This window comes from Channa argus, chromosome 4 (assembly GCF_033026475.1).
Source record: "Channa argus isolate prfri chromosome 4, Channa argus male v1.0, whole genome shotgun sequence".
Lineage (NCBI taxonomy): Eukaryota > Metazoa > Chordata > Actinopteri > Anabantiformes > Channidae > Channa > Channa argus.
Window position 1 is genome coordinate 29,089,428 of NC_090200.1, and position 15,935 is coordinate 29,105,362.

At 43.2% G+C, this 15,935-nt stretch overlaps 11 non-coding genes across 11 annotated transcripts; all 11 read left to right on the top strand.

Moving 5' to 3' along the window:
* The first annotated feature begins 565 nt into the window (after positions 1 to 565).
* trnal-uag (transfer RNA leucine (anticodon UAG)) lies at positions 566 to 637 on the top strand. The gene has a single exon. It is a non-coding gene; the product is annotated as a tRNA-Leu (tRNA).
* A 1,766-nt stretch (positions 638 to 2,403) lies between these two features.
* On the top strand, positions 2,404 to 2,475 carry trnap-ugg (transfer RNA proline (anticodon UGG)). Its single transcript has one exon. It is a non-coding gene; the product is annotated as a tRNA-Pro (tRNA).
* Positions 2,476 to 3,981: 1,506 nt separating this feature from the next.
* trnap-ugg (transfer RNA proline (anticodon UGG)) lies at positions 3,982 to 4,053 on the top strand. The gene has a single exon. It is a non-coding gene; the product is annotated as a tRNA-Pro (tRNA).
* A 1,175-nt stretch (positions 4,054 to 5,228) lies between these two features.
* trnap-agg (transfer RNA proline (anticodon AGG)) lies at positions 5,229 to 5,300 on the top strand. The gene has a single exon. It is a non-coding gene; the product is annotated as a tRNA-Pro (tRNA).
* A 964-nt stretch (positions 5,301 to 6,264) lies between these two features.
* Positions 6,265 to 6,336, top strand: trnap-ugg (transfer RNA proline (anticodon UGG)). Its single transcript has one exon. It is a non-coding gene; the product is annotated as a tRNA-Pro (tRNA).
* Positions 6,337 to 9,241: 2,905 nt separating this feature from the next.
* On the top strand, positions 9,242 to 9,313 carry trnap-ugg (transfer RNA proline (anticodon UGG)). Its single transcript has one exon. It is a non-coding gene; the product is annotated as a tRNA-Pro (tRNA).
* Positions 9,314 to 10,819: 1,506 nt separating this feature from the next.
* Positions 10,820 to 10,891, top strand: trnap-ugg (transfer RNA proline (anticodon UGG)). The gene has a single exon. It is a non-coding gene; the product is annotated as a tRNA-Pro (tRNA).
* A 1,181-nt stretch (positions 10,892 to 12,072) lies between these two features.
* trnap-agg (transfer RNA proline (anticodon AGG)) lies at positions 12,073 to 12,144 on the top strand. Its single transcript has one exon. It is a non-coding gene; the product is annotated as a tRNA-Pro (tRNA).
* A 1,849-nt stretch (positions 12,145 to 13,993) lies between these two features.
* Positions 13,994 to 14,065, top strand: trnap-ugg (transfer RNA proline (anticodon UGG)). The gene has a single exon. It is a non-coding gene; the product is annotated as a tRNA-Pro (tRNA).
* Positions 14,066 to 14,359: 294 nt separating this feature from the next.
* On the top strand, positions 14,360 to 14,431 carry trnap-ugg (transfer RNA proline (anticodon UGG)). The gene has a single exon. It is a non-coding gene; the product is annotated as a tRNA-Pro (tRNA).
* Positions 14,432 to 14,809: 378 nt separating this feature from the next.
* trnap-ugg (transfer RNA proline (anticodon UGG)) lies at positions 14,810 to 14,881 on the top strand. The gene has a single exon. It is a non-coding gene; the product is annotated as a tRNA-Pro (tRNA).
* The last annotated feature ends 1,054 nt before the right edge of the window (positions 14,882 to 15,935 follow it).

Here is a 15,935-nt window from a genome sequence, read left to right on the forward strand (position 1 = left end):
ATGTTAGATGTTTTGGAGATAAAGTCAGAGAGGCCAGATTGAGGTGGTTTGGACATGTTCAGAGGAGAGACTGTCAGTATGTCGGTAGAAGGATGCTGAGGTTGGAGCTGCCAGGCAAGAGGTCTAGAGGAAGACCAAAGAGGAGATTTTTGGATATACTCTCTCAAAAGAGAGTTCAAATGCTCTCCTCAAGTTCATTGAGATGCATACAAGAAAAGAGATGGTAACACTTTCAATGTAGTGAGGTTGCCAAAACACAAATTGGCCAATCTAAAGGTGAGTAAATTCTGTAAATTCAAAGTTTGCCTTCACTAGCCTTGGTCTAAGGGAATGATTCTCGCTTAGGGTGTGAGAAGTCTCCGGACGAGCCCTGAATGCTAAATTCAATGTCTATGAGAAGAGAAGTTGTAACGCTTTCCACGTGTAACCACAAGACCAGATGCAAGTGTTGCTGTGAAAGTTGTTACTAGAACACAACATGAATTTCTCAGTTTGAGAATGACTGAAGTTCTTGTTCTTCATTTGGATAGTAGGGCTGAACTCAATACAAAACCACCGGACACGAGGCTCGTTGGTCTAGGGGTATGATTCTCGCTTTAGGTGCGAGAAGTCCCGGGTTCAAATCCCGGACGAGCCCTTGACTGCGACATCTATTCCACAGACCCTTTTTAGGAAGACTTTCACCTACGAAAGTCGACAAGTATAAAAACAGCCTTACTATACCTAGCTATATGAGGAATTGTGGGTTTGAGCACCACAAAATTTGACAGAGTAACTGCCTTTTTTCCATTCCAAGCATGGATGTGTTGCCGATCTGATACCTATGACTTTTAAAGGTCAATGCAGTATACTAAAATGCCATTGTAGAATATACTGAGGTGCAAACATTTAGCGAGAAGGTGTCACTTTCAATGAAGCAAACTATTTGCAGCAAAAGTGCGGACTGTATCATATTTTGCCTTCACTAGCTTCTTTCCATTGGCTTCTCAACAAATCTAGAACAGAATGTAAAACCCTGCTTCTTACATTTAAAGCTCTAAAGGGTCAAGCTCCATCATATCTAAAAGACCTCATGGTACCATATCATCCAAATAGGCCACTTCAGTCTCAGAATGCAAGCCTACTGTTGGTCGAAGAAGGAGAGGAGGAAGGTTTGTTTGTAGACAGAGAGAGAAGAGGAAAGCTAAGAACGTAGGACTGACAGTAGACGTGACGTGAAGAGGCGAGTGCAAGCAGGTTGGAACGGGTGGAGAAAAGTGTCAGGTGTGTTTTGCGATAAAAGAGTATCAGCGAGAATGAAAGCAAAGGTGTTCAAGACGGTGGTGAGACCAGCGATGTTTTTCGGCTTAGAGACAGTGGCACTGTAGAAAAGACAGGAGGCAGAGCTGGAGGTAGCATAGCTTAAGATGTTGAGGTTCTCATTGGGAGTGACGAGGATGGATAGGATCAGGCATGAGTACATCAGAGGGACAGCTCATGTTAGATGTTTTGGAGATAAAGTCAGAGAGGCCAGATTGAGGTGGTTTGGACATGTTCAGAGGAGAGACTGTCAATATGTCGGTAGAAGGATGCTGAGGTTGGAGCTGCCAGGCAAGAGGTCTAGAGGAAGACTAAAGAGGAGCTTTTTGGACATACTCTCTCAAAAGAGAGTTCAAATGCTCTCCTCAAGTTCATTGAGATGCATACGAGAAAAGAGATGGTAACACTTTCAATGTAGTGAGGTTGCCAATACACAAATTGGCCAATCTAAAGGTGACCCTTGACTGGTGAGCCCTTGACTGCGACATCTATTCCACTGACCCTTTTCAGGAAAACTTTCTCCTATGAAAGTTGACAAGTATGAAAACAGGCTTTCCATACCAAGCTTTATGAGGAATTGTGGGTTTGAGCACCAAAAATTTTGACAGAGTAATTGCATTTTTTTCCTTGTGCAAACCCAGGAAACTTTAGTTAGTACACGACACAAGATGCCAAGTATTGATGTTTTGCCGATTTGGAAAACCCGACTTTCAAAAGTCAAGAGCTGACTGTATCATATTTTGCCTTCACTAGCCTTGGTCTAGGGGAATGATTCTCGCTTAGGGTGTGAGAGGTGTCCGGACGAGCCCTGAATGCTAAATTAAATGTCTATGAGAAGAGAGGATGTAACGCTTTCCACGTGTAACCACAAGACCAGATGCAAGTTTTGCTGTGAAAGTTGTTACTAGACGAGACAAGATTCCACTCACTCGTGTTTTGCTCATCTGGAAACCACAACCTTTCTCTGTCAATGGAGTATGTCCTCACATTAATGTTTTTGTCGGAAATTTACACAACATGAATTTCTCAGTTTGAGAATGACTGAAGTTCTTGTTCTTCATTTGGATAGTAGGGCTGAACTCAATACAAAACCACCGGACACGAGGCTCGTTGGTCTAGGGGTATGATTCTCGCTTTGGGTGCGAGAGGTTCCGGGTTCAAATCCCGGACGAGCCCTTGACTGCGACATCTATTCCACAGACCCTTTTTAGGAAGACTTTCACCTACGAAAGTCGACAAGTATAAAAACAGCCTTACTATACCTAGCTTTATGAGGAATTGTGGGTTTGAGCACCACAAAATTTGACAGAGTAATTGCATTTTTTCCATTCCAAGCATGGATGTGTTGCCGATCTGATACCTATGACTTTTAAAGGTCAATGCAGTATACTAAAATGCCATTGTAGAATACACTGAGGTGCAAACATTTAGCGAGAAGGTGTCACTTTCAATGAAGTAAACTATTTGCAGCAAAAGTGCGGACTGTATCATATTTTGCCTTCACTAGCTTCTTTCCATTGGCTTCTCAACAAATCTAGAACAGAATGTAAAACCCTGCTTCTTACATATAAAGCTCTAAAGGGTCAAGCTCCATCATATCTAAAAGACCTCATGGTACCATATCATGCCAATAGGCCACTTCAGTCTCAGAATGCAAGCCTACTGTTGGTCGAAGAAGGAGAAGAGGAAGGTTTGTTTGTAGGCAGAGAGAGAAGAGGAAAGCTAAGAACGTAGGACTGACAGTAGACGTGACGTGAAGAGGCGAGTGCAAGCAGGTTGGAACGGGTGGAGAAAAGTGTCAGGTGTGTTTTGCGATAAAAGAGTATCAGCGAGAATGACAGAAAAGGTGTTCAAGAAGGTGGTGAGACCAGCGATGTTTTTCGGTTTAGAGACAGTGGCACTGTAGAAAAAGACAGGAGGCAGAGCTGGAGGTAGCAGAGCTTAAGATGTTGAGGTTCTCATTGGGAGTGACGAGGATGGATGGGATCAGGCATGAGTACATCAGAGGGACAGCTCATGTTAGATGTTTTGGAGATAAAGTCAGAGAGGCCAGATTGAGGTGGTTTGGACATGTTCAGAGGAGAGACTGTCAATATGTCGGTAGAAGGATGCTGAGGTTGGAGCTGCCAGGCAAGAGGTCTAGAGGAAGACCAAAGAGGAGATTTTTGGATATACTCCCTCAAAAGAGAGTTCAAATGCTCTCCTCAAGTTCATTGAGATGCATACAAGAAAAGAGATGGTAACACTTTCAATGTAGTGAGGTTGCCAAAACACAAATTGGCCAATCTAAAGGTGAGTAAATTCTGTAAATTCATATTTTGCCTTCACTAGCCTTGGTCTAGGGGAATGATTCTCGCTTAGGGTGTGAGAGGTCTCCGGACGAGCCCTGAATGCTAAATTCAATGTCTATGAGAAGAGAGGATGTAACGCTTTCCACGTGTAACCACTAGACCAGATGCAAGTTTTGCTGTGAAAGTTGTTACTAGACGAGACAAGATTCCACTCACTCGTGTTTTGCTCATCTGGAAACCACAACCTTTCTCTGTCAATGGAGTATGTCCTCACATTAATGTTTTTGTCGGAAATTTACACAACATGAATTTCTCAGTTTGAGAATGACTGAAGTTCTTGTTCTTCATTTGGATAGTACGGCTGAACTCAATACAAAGCCACCGGACACGAGGCTCGTTGGTCTAGGGGTATGATTCTCGCTTTGGGTGCGAGAGGTCCCGGGTTCAAATCCCGGACGAGCCCTTGACTGCGACATCTTTTCCACAGATCTATTCTTAGGAAAACTTTCACCTATGAAAGTCGACAAGTATGAAAACAGCCTTACCATACCAAGCTTTATGAGGAATTGTGGGTTTGAGAACCACAAAATTTGACAGAGTAATTGCATTTTTTCCATTCCAAGCATGGATGTGTTGCCGATCTGATACCTATGACTTTTAAAGGTCAATGCAGTATACTAAAATGCCATTGTGAATTACAATGAGGTGCAAACATTTAGCGATAAGGTGTCACTTTCAATGAAGGAAACTATTTGCAGCAAAAGTGCGGACTGTATCATATTTTGCCTTCACTAGCTTCTTTCCATTGTTTTCTCAACAAATCTCGAACAGAATGTAAAACCCTGCTTCTTACATATAAAGCTCTAAAGGGTCAAGCTCCATCATATCTAAAAGACCTCATGGTACCATATCATCCCAATAGGCCACTTCAGTCTCAGAATGCAAGCCTACTGTTGGTCGAAGAAGGAGAGGAGGAAGGTTTGTTTGTAGACAGAGAGAGAAGAGGAAAGCTAAGAACGTAGGACTGACAGTAGACGTGACGTGAAGAGGCGAGTGCAAGCAGGTTGGAACGGGTGGAGAAAAGGGTCAGGTGTGTTTTGCGATAAAAGAGTATCAGCAAGAATGAAAGCAAAGGTGTTCAAGACGGTGGTGAGACCAGCGATGTTTTTCGGCTTAGAGACAGTGGCACTGTAGAAAAGACAGGAGGCAGAGCTGGAGGTAGCATAGCTTAAGATGTTGAGGTTCTTATTGGGAGTGACGAGGATGGATAGGATCAGGCATGAGTACATCAGAGGGACAGCTCATGTTAGATGTTTTGGAGATAAAGTCAGAGAGGCCAGATTGAGATGGTTTGGACATGTTCAGAGGAGAGACTGTCAATATGTCGGTAGAAGGATGCTGAGGTTGGAGCTGCGAGGCAAGAGGTCTAGAGGAAGAACTAAGAGGAGATTTTTGGATATACTCTCTCAAAGAGAGTTCAAATGCTCTCCTCAAGTTCATTGAGATGCATACAAGAAAAGAGATGGTAACACTTTCAATGTAGTGAGGTTGCCAATACACAAATTGGCCAATCTAAAGGTGAGTAAATTCTGTCTACAAATGGGATATTAGTTTACAAACTCTGTGTGGCTCTTATGTGGCTCGTTGGTCTAGGGGTATGATTCTCGCTTAGGGTGCGAGAGGTCCCGGGTTCAAATCCCGGAGGAGCCCTTGACTGCGACATCTATTCCACAGATCTGTTCTTAGGAAAACTTTCACCTATGAAAGTCGACAAGTATGAAAACAGCCTTACCATAGCAAGCTTTATGAGGAATTGTGGGTTTGAGCACCACAAAATTTGACAGAGTAAGTAAGTAAGGTCAATGCAGTATACTAAAATGCCATTGTAGAATACACTGAGGTGCAAACATTTAGCGAGAAGGTGTCACTTTCAATGAAGCAAACTATTTGCAGCAAAAGTGCGGACTGTATCATATTTTGCCTTCACTAGCTTCTTTCCATTGGCTTCTCAACAAATCTCGAACAGAATGTAAAACCCTGCTTCTTACATATAAAGCTCTAAAGGGTCAAGCTCCATCATATCTAAAAGACCTCATGGTACCATATCATCCCAATAGGCCACTTCAGTCTCAGAATGCAAGCCTACTGTTGGTCGAAGAAGGAGAGGAGGAAGGTTTGTTTGTTGACAGAGAGAGAAGAGGAAAGCTAAGAACGTAGGACTGACAGTAGACGTGACTAGGGGTATGATTCTCGCTTTGGGTGCGAGAGGTCCCGGGTTCAAATCCCGGACGAGCCCTTGACTGCGACATCTATTCCACAGACCTTGTTTAGGAAGACTTTCACCTACGAAAGTCGACAAGTATAAAAACAGCCTTACTATACCAAGCTTTATGAGGAATTGTGGGTTTGAGCACCAGAAGGAAGGATGCTGAGGTTGGAGCTGCCAGGCAAGAGGTCTAGAGGAAGAACAAAGAGGAGATTTTTGGATATACTCTCTCAAAAGAGAGTTCAAATGCCCTCCTCAAGTTCATTGAGATGCATACAAGAAAAGAGATGGTAACACTTTCAATGTAGTGAGGTTGCCAAAACACAAATTGGCCAATCTAAAGGTGAGTAAATCCTGTCTACAAATGGGATATTAGTTTACAAACTCTGCAATTCGCTTGTCTTTAATGGCTCGTTGGTCTAGGGGTATGATTCTCGCTTTGGGTGCGAGAGGTCCCGGGTTCAAATCCCGGACGAGCCCTTGACTGCGACATCTATTCCACAGATCTGTTCTCAGGAAAACTTTCACCTATGAAAGTCGACAAGTATGAAAACAGCCTTACCATAGCAAGCTTTATGAGGAATTGTGGGTTTGAGCACCACAAAATTTGACAGAGTAACTGCCTTTTTTCCATTCCAAGCATGGATGTGTTGCCGATCTGATACCTATGACTTTTAAAGGTCAATGCAGTATACTAAAATGCCATTGTAGAATATACTGAGGTGCAAACATTTAGCGAGAAGGTGTCACTTTCAATGAAGCAAACTATTTGCAGCAAAAGTGCGGACTGTATCATATTTTGCCTTCACTAGCTTCTTTCCATTGGCTTCTCAACAAATCTAGAACAGAATGTAAAACCCTGCTTCTTACATTTAAAGCTCTAAAGGGTCAAGCTCCATCATATCTAAAAGACCTCATGGTACCATATCATCCCAATAGGCCACTTCAGTCTCAGAATGCAAGCCTACTGTTGGTCGAAGAAGGAGAGGAGGAAGGTTTGTTTGTAGACAGAGAGAGAAGAGGAAAGCTAAGAACGTAGGACTGACAGTAGACGTGACGTGAAGAGGCGAGTGCAAGCAGGTTGGAACGGGTGGAGAAAAGTGTCAGGTGTGTTTTGCGATAAAAGAGTATCAGCGAGAATGAAAGCAAAGGTGTTCAAGACGGTGGTGAGACCAGCGATGTTTTTCGGCTTAGAGACAGTGGCACTGTAGAAAAGACAGGAGGCAGAGCTGGAGGTAGCATAGCTTAAGATGTTGAGGTTCTCATTGGGAGTGACGAGGATGGATAGGATCAGGCATGAGTACATCAGAGGGACAGCTCATGTTAGATGTTTTGGAGATAAAGTCAGAGAGGCCAGATTGAGGTGGTTTGGACATGTTCAGAGGAGAGACTGTCAATATGTCGGTAGAAGGATGCTGAGGTTGGAGCTGCCAGGCAAGAGGTCTAGAGGAAGACTAAAGAGGAGCTTTTTGGACATACTCTCTCAAAAGAGAGTTCAAATGCTCTCCTCAAGTTCATTGAGATGCATACGAGAAAAGAGATGGTAACACTTTCAATGTAGTGAGGTTGCCAATACACAAATTGGCCAATCTAAAGGTGACCCTTGACTGGTGAGCCCTTGACTGCGACATCTATTCCACAGATCTGTTCTCAGGAAAACTTTCACCTATGAAAGTCGACAAGTATGAAAACAGCCTTACCATAGCAAGCTTTATGAGGAATTGTGGGTTTGAGCACCACAAAATTTGACAGAGTAACTGCCTTTTTTCCATTCCAAGCATGGATGTGTTGCCGATCTGATACCTATGACTTTTAAAGGTCAATGCAGTATACTAAAATGCCATTGTAGAATATACTGAGGTGCAAACATTTAGCGAGAAGGTGTCACTTTCAATGAAGCAAACTATTTGCAGCAAAAGTGCGGACTGTATCATATTTTGCCTTCACTAGCTTCTTTCCATTGGCTTCTCAACAAATCTAGAACAGAATGTAAAACCCTGCTTCTTACATTTAAAGCTCTAAAGGGTCAAGCTCCATCATATCTAAAAGACCTCATGGTACCATATCATCCCAATAGGCCACTTCAGTCTCAGAATGCAAGCCTACTGTTGGTCGAAGAAGGAGAGGAGGAAGGTTTGTTTGTAGACAGAGAGAGAAGAGGAAAGCTAAGAACGTAGGACTGACAGTAGACGTGACGTGAAGAGGCGAGTGCAAGCAGGTTGGAACGGGTGGAGAAAAGTGTCAGGTGTGTTTTGCGATAAAAGAGTATCAGCGAGAATGAAAGCAAAGGTGTTCAAGACGGTGGTGAGACCAGCGATGTTTTTCGGCTTAGAGACAGTGGCACTGTAGAAAAGACAGGAGGCAGAGCTGGAGGTAGCATAGCTTAAGATGTTGAGGTTCTCATTGGGAGTGACGAGGATGGATAGGATCAGGCATGAGTACATCAGAGGGACAGCTCATGTTAGATGTTTTGGAGATAAAGTCAGAGAGGCCAGATTGAGGTGGTTTGGACATGTTCAGAGGAGAGACTGTCAATATGTCGGTAGAAGGATGCTGAGGTTGGAGCTGCCAGGCAAGAGGTCTAGAGGAAGACTAAAGAGGAGCTTTTTGGACATACTCTCTCAAAAGAGAGTTCAAATGCTCTCCTCAAGTTCATTGAGATGCATACGAGAAAAGAGATGGTAACACTTTCAATGTAGTGAGGTTGCCAATACACAAATTGGCCAATCTAAAGGTGACCCTTGACTGGTGAGCCCTTGACTGCGACATCTATTCCACTGACCCTTTTCAGGAAAACTTTCTCCTATGAAAGTTGACAAGTATGAAAACAGGCTTTCCATACCAATCTTTATGAGGAATTGTGGGTTTGAGCACCAAAAATTTTGACAGAGTAATTGCATTTTTTTCCTTGTGCAAACACAGGAAACTTTAGTTAGTACACGACACAAGATGCCAAGTATTGATGTTTTGCCGATTTGGAAAACCCGACTTTCAAAAGTCAAGAGCTGACTGTATCATATTTTGCCTTCACTAGCCTTGGTCTAGGGGAATGATTCTCGCTTAGGGTGTGAGAGGTCTCCGGACGAGCCCTGAATGCTAAATTAAATGTCTATGAGAAGAGAGGATGTAACGCTTTCCACGTGTAACCACAAGACCAGATGCAAGTTTTGCTGTGAAAGTTGTTACTAGACGAGACAAGATTCCACTCACTCGTGTTTTGCTCATCTGGAAACCACAACCTTTCTCTGTCAATGGAGTATGTCCTCACATTAATGTTTTTGTCGGAAATTTACACAACATGAATTTCTCAGTTTGAGAATGACTGAAGTTCTTGTTCTTCATTTGGATAGTAGGGCTGAACTCAATACAAAACCACCGGACACGAGGCTCGTTGGTCTAGGGGTATGATTCTCGCTTTGGGTGCGAGAGGTCCCGGGTTCAAATCCCGGACGAGCCCTTGACTGCGACATCTATTCCACAGACCCTTTTTAGGAAGACTTTCACCTACGAAAGTCGACAAGTATAAAAACAGCCTTATTATACCTAGCTTTATGAGGAATTGTGGGTTTGAGCACCACAAAATTTGACAGAGTAATTGCATTTTTTCCATTCCAAGCATGGATGTGTTGCCGATCTGATACCTATGACTTTTAAAGGTCAATGCAGTATACTAAAATGCCATTGTAGAATACACTGAGGTGCAAACATTTAGCGAGAAGGTGTCACTTTCAATGAAGCAAACTATTTGCAGCAAAAGTGCGGACTGTATCATATTTTGACTTCACTAGCTTCTTTCCATTGGCTTCTCAACAAATCTAGAACAGAATGTAAAACCCTGCTTCTTACATATAAAGCTCTAAAGGGTCAAGCTCCATCATATCTAAAAGACCTCATGGTACCATATCATGCCAATAGGCCACTTCAGTCTCAGAATGCAAGCCTACTGTTGGTCGAAGAAGGAGAAGAGGAAGGTTTGTTTGTAGGCAGAGAGAGAAGAGGAAAGCTAAGAACGTAGGACTGACAGTAGACGTGACGTGAAGAGGCGAGTGCAAGCAGGTTGGAACGGGTGGAGAAAAGTGTCAGGTGTGTTTTGCGATAAAAGAGTATCAGCGAGAATGACAGAAAAGGTGTTCAAGAAGGTGGTGAGACCAGCGATGTTTTTCGGTTTAGAGACAGTGGCACTGTAGAAAAAGACAGGAGGCAGAGCTGGAGGTAGCAGAGCTTAAGATGTTGAGGTTCTCATTGGGAGTGACGAGGATGGATGGGATCAGGCATGAGTACATCAGAGGGACAGCTCATGTTAGATGTTTTGGAGATAAAGTCAGAGAGGCCAGATTGAGGTGGTTTGGACATGTTCAGAGGAGAGACTGTCAATATGTCGGTAGAAGGATGCTGAGGTTGGAGCTGCCAGGCAAGAGGTCTAGAGGAAGACCAAAGAGGAGATTTTTGGATATACTCCCTCAAAAGAGAGTTCAAATGCTCTCCTCAAGTTCATTGAGATGCATACAAGAAAAGAGATGGTAACACTTTCAATGTAGTGAGGTTGCCAAAACACAAATTGGCCAATCTAAAGGTGAGTAAATTCTGTAAATTCATATTTTGCCTTCACTAGCCTTGGTCTAGGGGAATGATTCTCGCTTAGGGTGTGAGAGGTCTCCGGACGAGCCCTGAATGCTAAATTCAATGTCTATGAGAAGAGAGGATGTAACGCTTTCCACGTGTAACCACAAGACCAGATGCAAGTTTTGCTGTGAAAGTTGTTACTAGACGAGACAAGAGTCCACTCACTCGTGTTTTGCTCATCTGGAAACCACAACCTTTCTCTGTCAATGGAGTATGTCCTCACATTAATGTTTTTGTCGGAAATTTACACAACATGAATTTCTCAGTTTGAGAATGACTGAAGTTCTTGTTCTTCATTTGGATAGTACGGCTGAACTCAATACAAAGCCACCGGACACGAGGCTCGTTGGTCTAGGGGTATGATTCTCGCTTTGGGTGAGAGAGGTCCCGGGTTCAAATCCCGGACGAGCCCTTGACTGCGACATCTTTTCCACAGATCTATTCTTAGGAAAACTTTCACCTATGAAAGTCGACAAGTATGAAAACAGCCTTACCATACCAAGCTTTATGAGGAATTGTGGGTTTGAGAACCACAAAATTTGACAGAGTAATTGCATTTTTTCCATTCCAAGCATGGATGTGTTGCCGATCTGATACCTATGACTTTTAAAGGTCAATGCAGTATACTAAAATGCCATTGTGAATTACAATGAGGTGCAAACATTTAGCGATAAGGTGTCACTTTCAATGAAGGAAACTATTTGCAGCAAAAGTGCGGACTGTATCATATTTTGCCTTCACTAGCTTCTTTCCATTGTTTTCTCAACAAATCTCGAACAGAATGTAAAACCCTGCTTCTTACATATAAAGCTCTAAAGGGTCAAGCTCCATCATATCTAAAAGACCTCATGGTACCATATCATCCCAATAGGCCACTTCAGTCTCAGAATGCAAGCCTACTGTTGGTCGAAGAAGGAGAGGAGGAAGGTTTGTTTGTAGACAGAGAGAGAAGAGGAAAGCTAAGAACGTAGGACTGACAGTAGACGTGACGTGAAGAGGCGAGTGCAAGCACGTTGGAACGGGTGGAGAAAAGGGTCAGGTGTGTTTTGCGATAAAAGAGTATCAGCGAGAATGAAAGCAAAGGTGTTCAAGACGGTGGTGAGACCAGCGATGTTTTTCGGCTTAGAGACAGTGGCACTGTAGAAAAGACAGGAGGCAGAGCTGGAGGTAGCATAGCTTAAGATGTTGAGGTTCTTATTGGGAGTGACGAGGATGGATAGGATCAGGCATGAGTACATCAGAGGGACAGCTCATGTTAGATGTTTTGGAGATAAAGTCAGAGAGGCCAGATTGAGATGGTTTGGACATGTTCAGAGGAGAGACTGTCAATATGTCGGTAGAAGGATGCTGAGGTTGGAGCTGCGAGGCAAGAGGTCTAGAGGAAGAACTAAGAGGAGATTTTTGGATATACTCTCTCAAAGAGAGTTCAAATGCTCTCCTCAAGTTCATTGAGATGCATACAAGAAAAGAGATGGTAACACTTTCAATGTAGTGAGGTTGCCAATACACAAATTGGCCAATCTAAAGGTGAGTAAATTCTGTCTACAAATGGGATATTAGTTTACAAACTCTGCAATTCGCTTGTCTTTATGTGGCTCGTTGGTCTAGGGGTATGATTCTCGCTTAGGGTGCGAGAGGTCCCGGGTTCAAATCCCGGACGAGCCCTTGACTGCGACATCTATTCCACAGATCTATTCTCATGAAAACTTTCACCTATGAAAGTCGACAAGTATGAAAACAGCCTTACCATAGCAAGCTTTATGAGGAATTGTGGGTTTGAGCACCACAAACTTTGACAGAGTAATTGCATTTTTTCCTTGTGCAAACACAGGAAACTTTAGTTAGTACACGACACAAGATGCCAAGTATTGATGTTTTGCCGATTTGGAAAACCCGACTTTCAAAAGTCAAGAGCTGACTGTATCAAATGTCTTCACTAGCCTTGGTCTAGGGGTATGATTCTCGCTTTGGGTGCGAGAGGTCCAGGGATCAAATCCCGGACGAGCCCTTGACTGCGACATCTATTCCACAGACCCTTTTTAGGAAGACTTTCACCTACGAAAGTCGACAAGTATAAAAACAGCCTTACTATACCAAGCTTTATGAGGAATTGTGGGTTTGAGCACCACGAAATTTGACAGAGTAATTGCATGTTTTCCATTCAAAGCATGGATGTGTTGCCGATCTGATACCTATGACTTTTAAAGGTCAATGCAGTATACTAAAATGCCATTGTAGAATACACTGAGGTGCAAACATTTAGCGAGAAGGTGTCACTTTCAATGAAGCAAACTATTTGCAGCAAAAGTGCTGACTGTATCATATTTTGCCTTCACTAGCTTCTTGCCATTGGCTTCTCAACAAATCTAGAACAGAATGCAAAACCCTGCTTCTTACATATAAAGCTCTAAAGGGTCAAGCTCCATCATATCTAAAAGACCTCATGGTACCATATCATCCCAATAGGCCACTTCAGTCTCAGAATGCAAGCCTACTGTTGGTCGAAGAAGGAGAGGAGGAAGATTTGTTTGTAGACAGAGAGAGAAGAGGAAAGCTAAGAACGTAGGACTGACAGTAGACGTGACGTGAAGAGGCGAGTGCAAGCTGGTTGGAACGGGTGGAGAAATGTGTCATGTATATTTTGCGATAAAAGAGTATCAGCGAGAATGAAAGCAAAGGTGTTCAAGACAGTGGTGAGACCAGCGATGTTTTTCGGCTTAGAGACAGTGGCACTGTAGAAAAGACAGGAGGCAGAGCTGGAGGTAGCATAGCTTAAGATGTTGAGGTTCTCATTGGGAGTGACGAGGATGGATGGGATCAGGCATGAGTACATCAGAGGGACAGCTCATGTTAGATGTTTTGGAGATAAAGTCAGAGAGGCCAGATTGAGGTGGTTTGGACATGTTAAGAGGAGAGACTGTCAATATGTCGGTAAAAGGATGCTGAGGTTGGAGCTGCCAGGCAAGAGGTCTAGAGGAAGACCAAAGAGGAGATTTTTGGATATACTCTCTCAAAAGAGAGTTCAAATGCTCTCCTCAAGTTCATTGAGATGCATACAAGAAAAGAGATGGTAACACTTTCAATGTAGTGAGGTTGCCAAAACACAAATTGGCCAATCTAAAGGTGAGTAAATTCTGTAAATTCATATTTTTCCTTCACTAGCCTTGGTCTAGGGGAATGATTCTCACTTAGGGTGTGAGAAGTCTCCGGACGAGCCCTGAATGCTAAATTCAATGTCTATGAGAAGAGAAGATGTAACGCTTTCCACGTGTAACCACAAGACCAGATGCAAGTGTTGCTGTGAAAGTTGTTACTAGAACGAGACAAGATTCCACTCACTCGTGTTTTGCTGATCTGGAAACCACAACCTTTCTCTGTCAATGGAGTATGTCCTCACATTAATGTTTTTGTCGGAAATTTACACAACATGAATTTCTCAGTTTGAGAATGACTGAAGTTCTTGTTCTTCATTTGGATAGTAGGGCTGAACTCATTACAAGCCCACTGGACGCGAGGCTCGTTGGTCTAGGGGTATGATTCTCGCTTTGGGTGCGAGATGTCCCGGGTTCAAATCCCGGACGAGCCCTTGACTGCGACATCTATTCCACAGACCTTTTTTAGGAAGACTTTCACCTACGAAAGTCGACAAGTATGAAAACAGCCTTACTATACCAAGCTTTATGAGGAATTGTGGGTTTGAGCACCAGAAGGAAGGATGCTGAGGTTGGAGCTGCCAGGCAAGAGGTCTAGAGGAAGAACAACTTTCACTTTCAATGTAGTGAGGTTGCCAATACACAAATTGGCAGATCTAAAGGTGAGTAAATTCTGTCTACAAATGGGGTATTAGATCACAAACTCTGCAATTCGCTCGTCTTTATATGGCTCGTTGGTCTAGGGGTATGATTCTTGCTTTGGGTGCGAGAGGTCCCGGGTTCAAATCCCGGACGAGCCCTTGACTGCGACATCTATTCCACAGACCTTGTTTAGGAAGACTTTCACCTACGAAAGTCGACAAGTATAAAAACAGCCTTACTATACCAAGCTTTATGAGGAATTGTGGGTTTGAGCACCAGAAGGAAGGATGCTGAGGTTGGAGCTGCCAGGCAAGAGGTCTAGAGGAAGAACAAAGAGGAGATTTTTGGATATACTCTCTCAAAAGAGAGTTCAAATGCCCTCCTCAAGTTCATTGAGATGCATACAAGAAAAGAGATGGTAACACTTTCAATGTAGTGAGGTTGCCAAAACACAAATTGGCCAATCTAAAGGTGAGTAAATCCTGTCTACAAATGGGATATTAGTTTACAAACTCTGCAATTCGCTTGTCTTTAATGGCTCGTTGGTCTAGGGGTATGATTCTCGCTTTGGGTGCGAGAGGTCCCGGGTTCAAATCCCGGACGAGCCCTTGACTGCGACATCTATTCCACAGATCTGTTCTCAGGAAAACTTTCACCTATGAAAGTCGACAAGTATGAAAACAGCCTTACCATAGCAAGCTTTATGAGGAATTGTGGGTTTGAGCACCACAAAATTTGACTAAGTAAGTAAGGTCAATGCAGTATACTAAAATGCCATTGTAGAATACACTGAGGTGCAAACATTTAGCGAGAAGGTGTCACTTTCAATGAAGCAAACTATTTGCAGCAAAAGTGCGGACTGTATCATATTTTGCCTTCACTAGCTTCTTGCCATTGGCTTCTCAACAAATCTAGAACAGAATGCAAAACCCTGCTTCTTACATATAAAGCTCTAAAGGGTCAAGCTCCATCATATCTAAAAGACCTCATGGTACCATATCATCCCAATAGGCCACTTCAGTCTCAGAATGCAAGCCTACTGTTGGTCGAAGAAGGAGAAGAGGAAGGTTTGTTTGTAGGCAGAGAGAGAAAAGGAAAGCTAAGAACGTAGGACTGACAGTAGACGTGACGTGAAGAGGCGAGTGCAAGCAGGTTGGAACGGGTGGAGAAAAGTGTCAGGTGTGTTTTGCGATAAAAGAGTATCAGCGAGAATGACAGAAAAGGTGTTCAAGAAGGTGGTGAGACCAGCGATGTTTTTCGGTTTAGAGACAGTGGCACTGTAGAAAAGACAGGAGGCAGAGCTGGAGGTAGCAGAGCTTAAGATGTTGAGGTTCTCATTGGGAGTGACGAGGATGGATGGGATCAGGCATGAGTACATCAGAGGGACAGCTCATGTTAGATGTTTTGGAGATAAAATCAGAGAGGCCAGATTGAGGTGGTTTGGACATGTTCAGAGGAGAGACTGTCAATATGTCGGTAGAAGGATGCTGAGGTTGGAGCTGCCAGGCAAGAGGTCTAGAGGAAGACCAAAGAGGAGATTTTTGGATATACTCTCTCAAAAGAGAGTTCAAATGCTCTCCTCAAGTTCATTGAGATGCATACAAGAAAAGAGATGGTAACACTTTCAATGTAGTGAGGTTGCCAAAACACAAATTGGCCAAT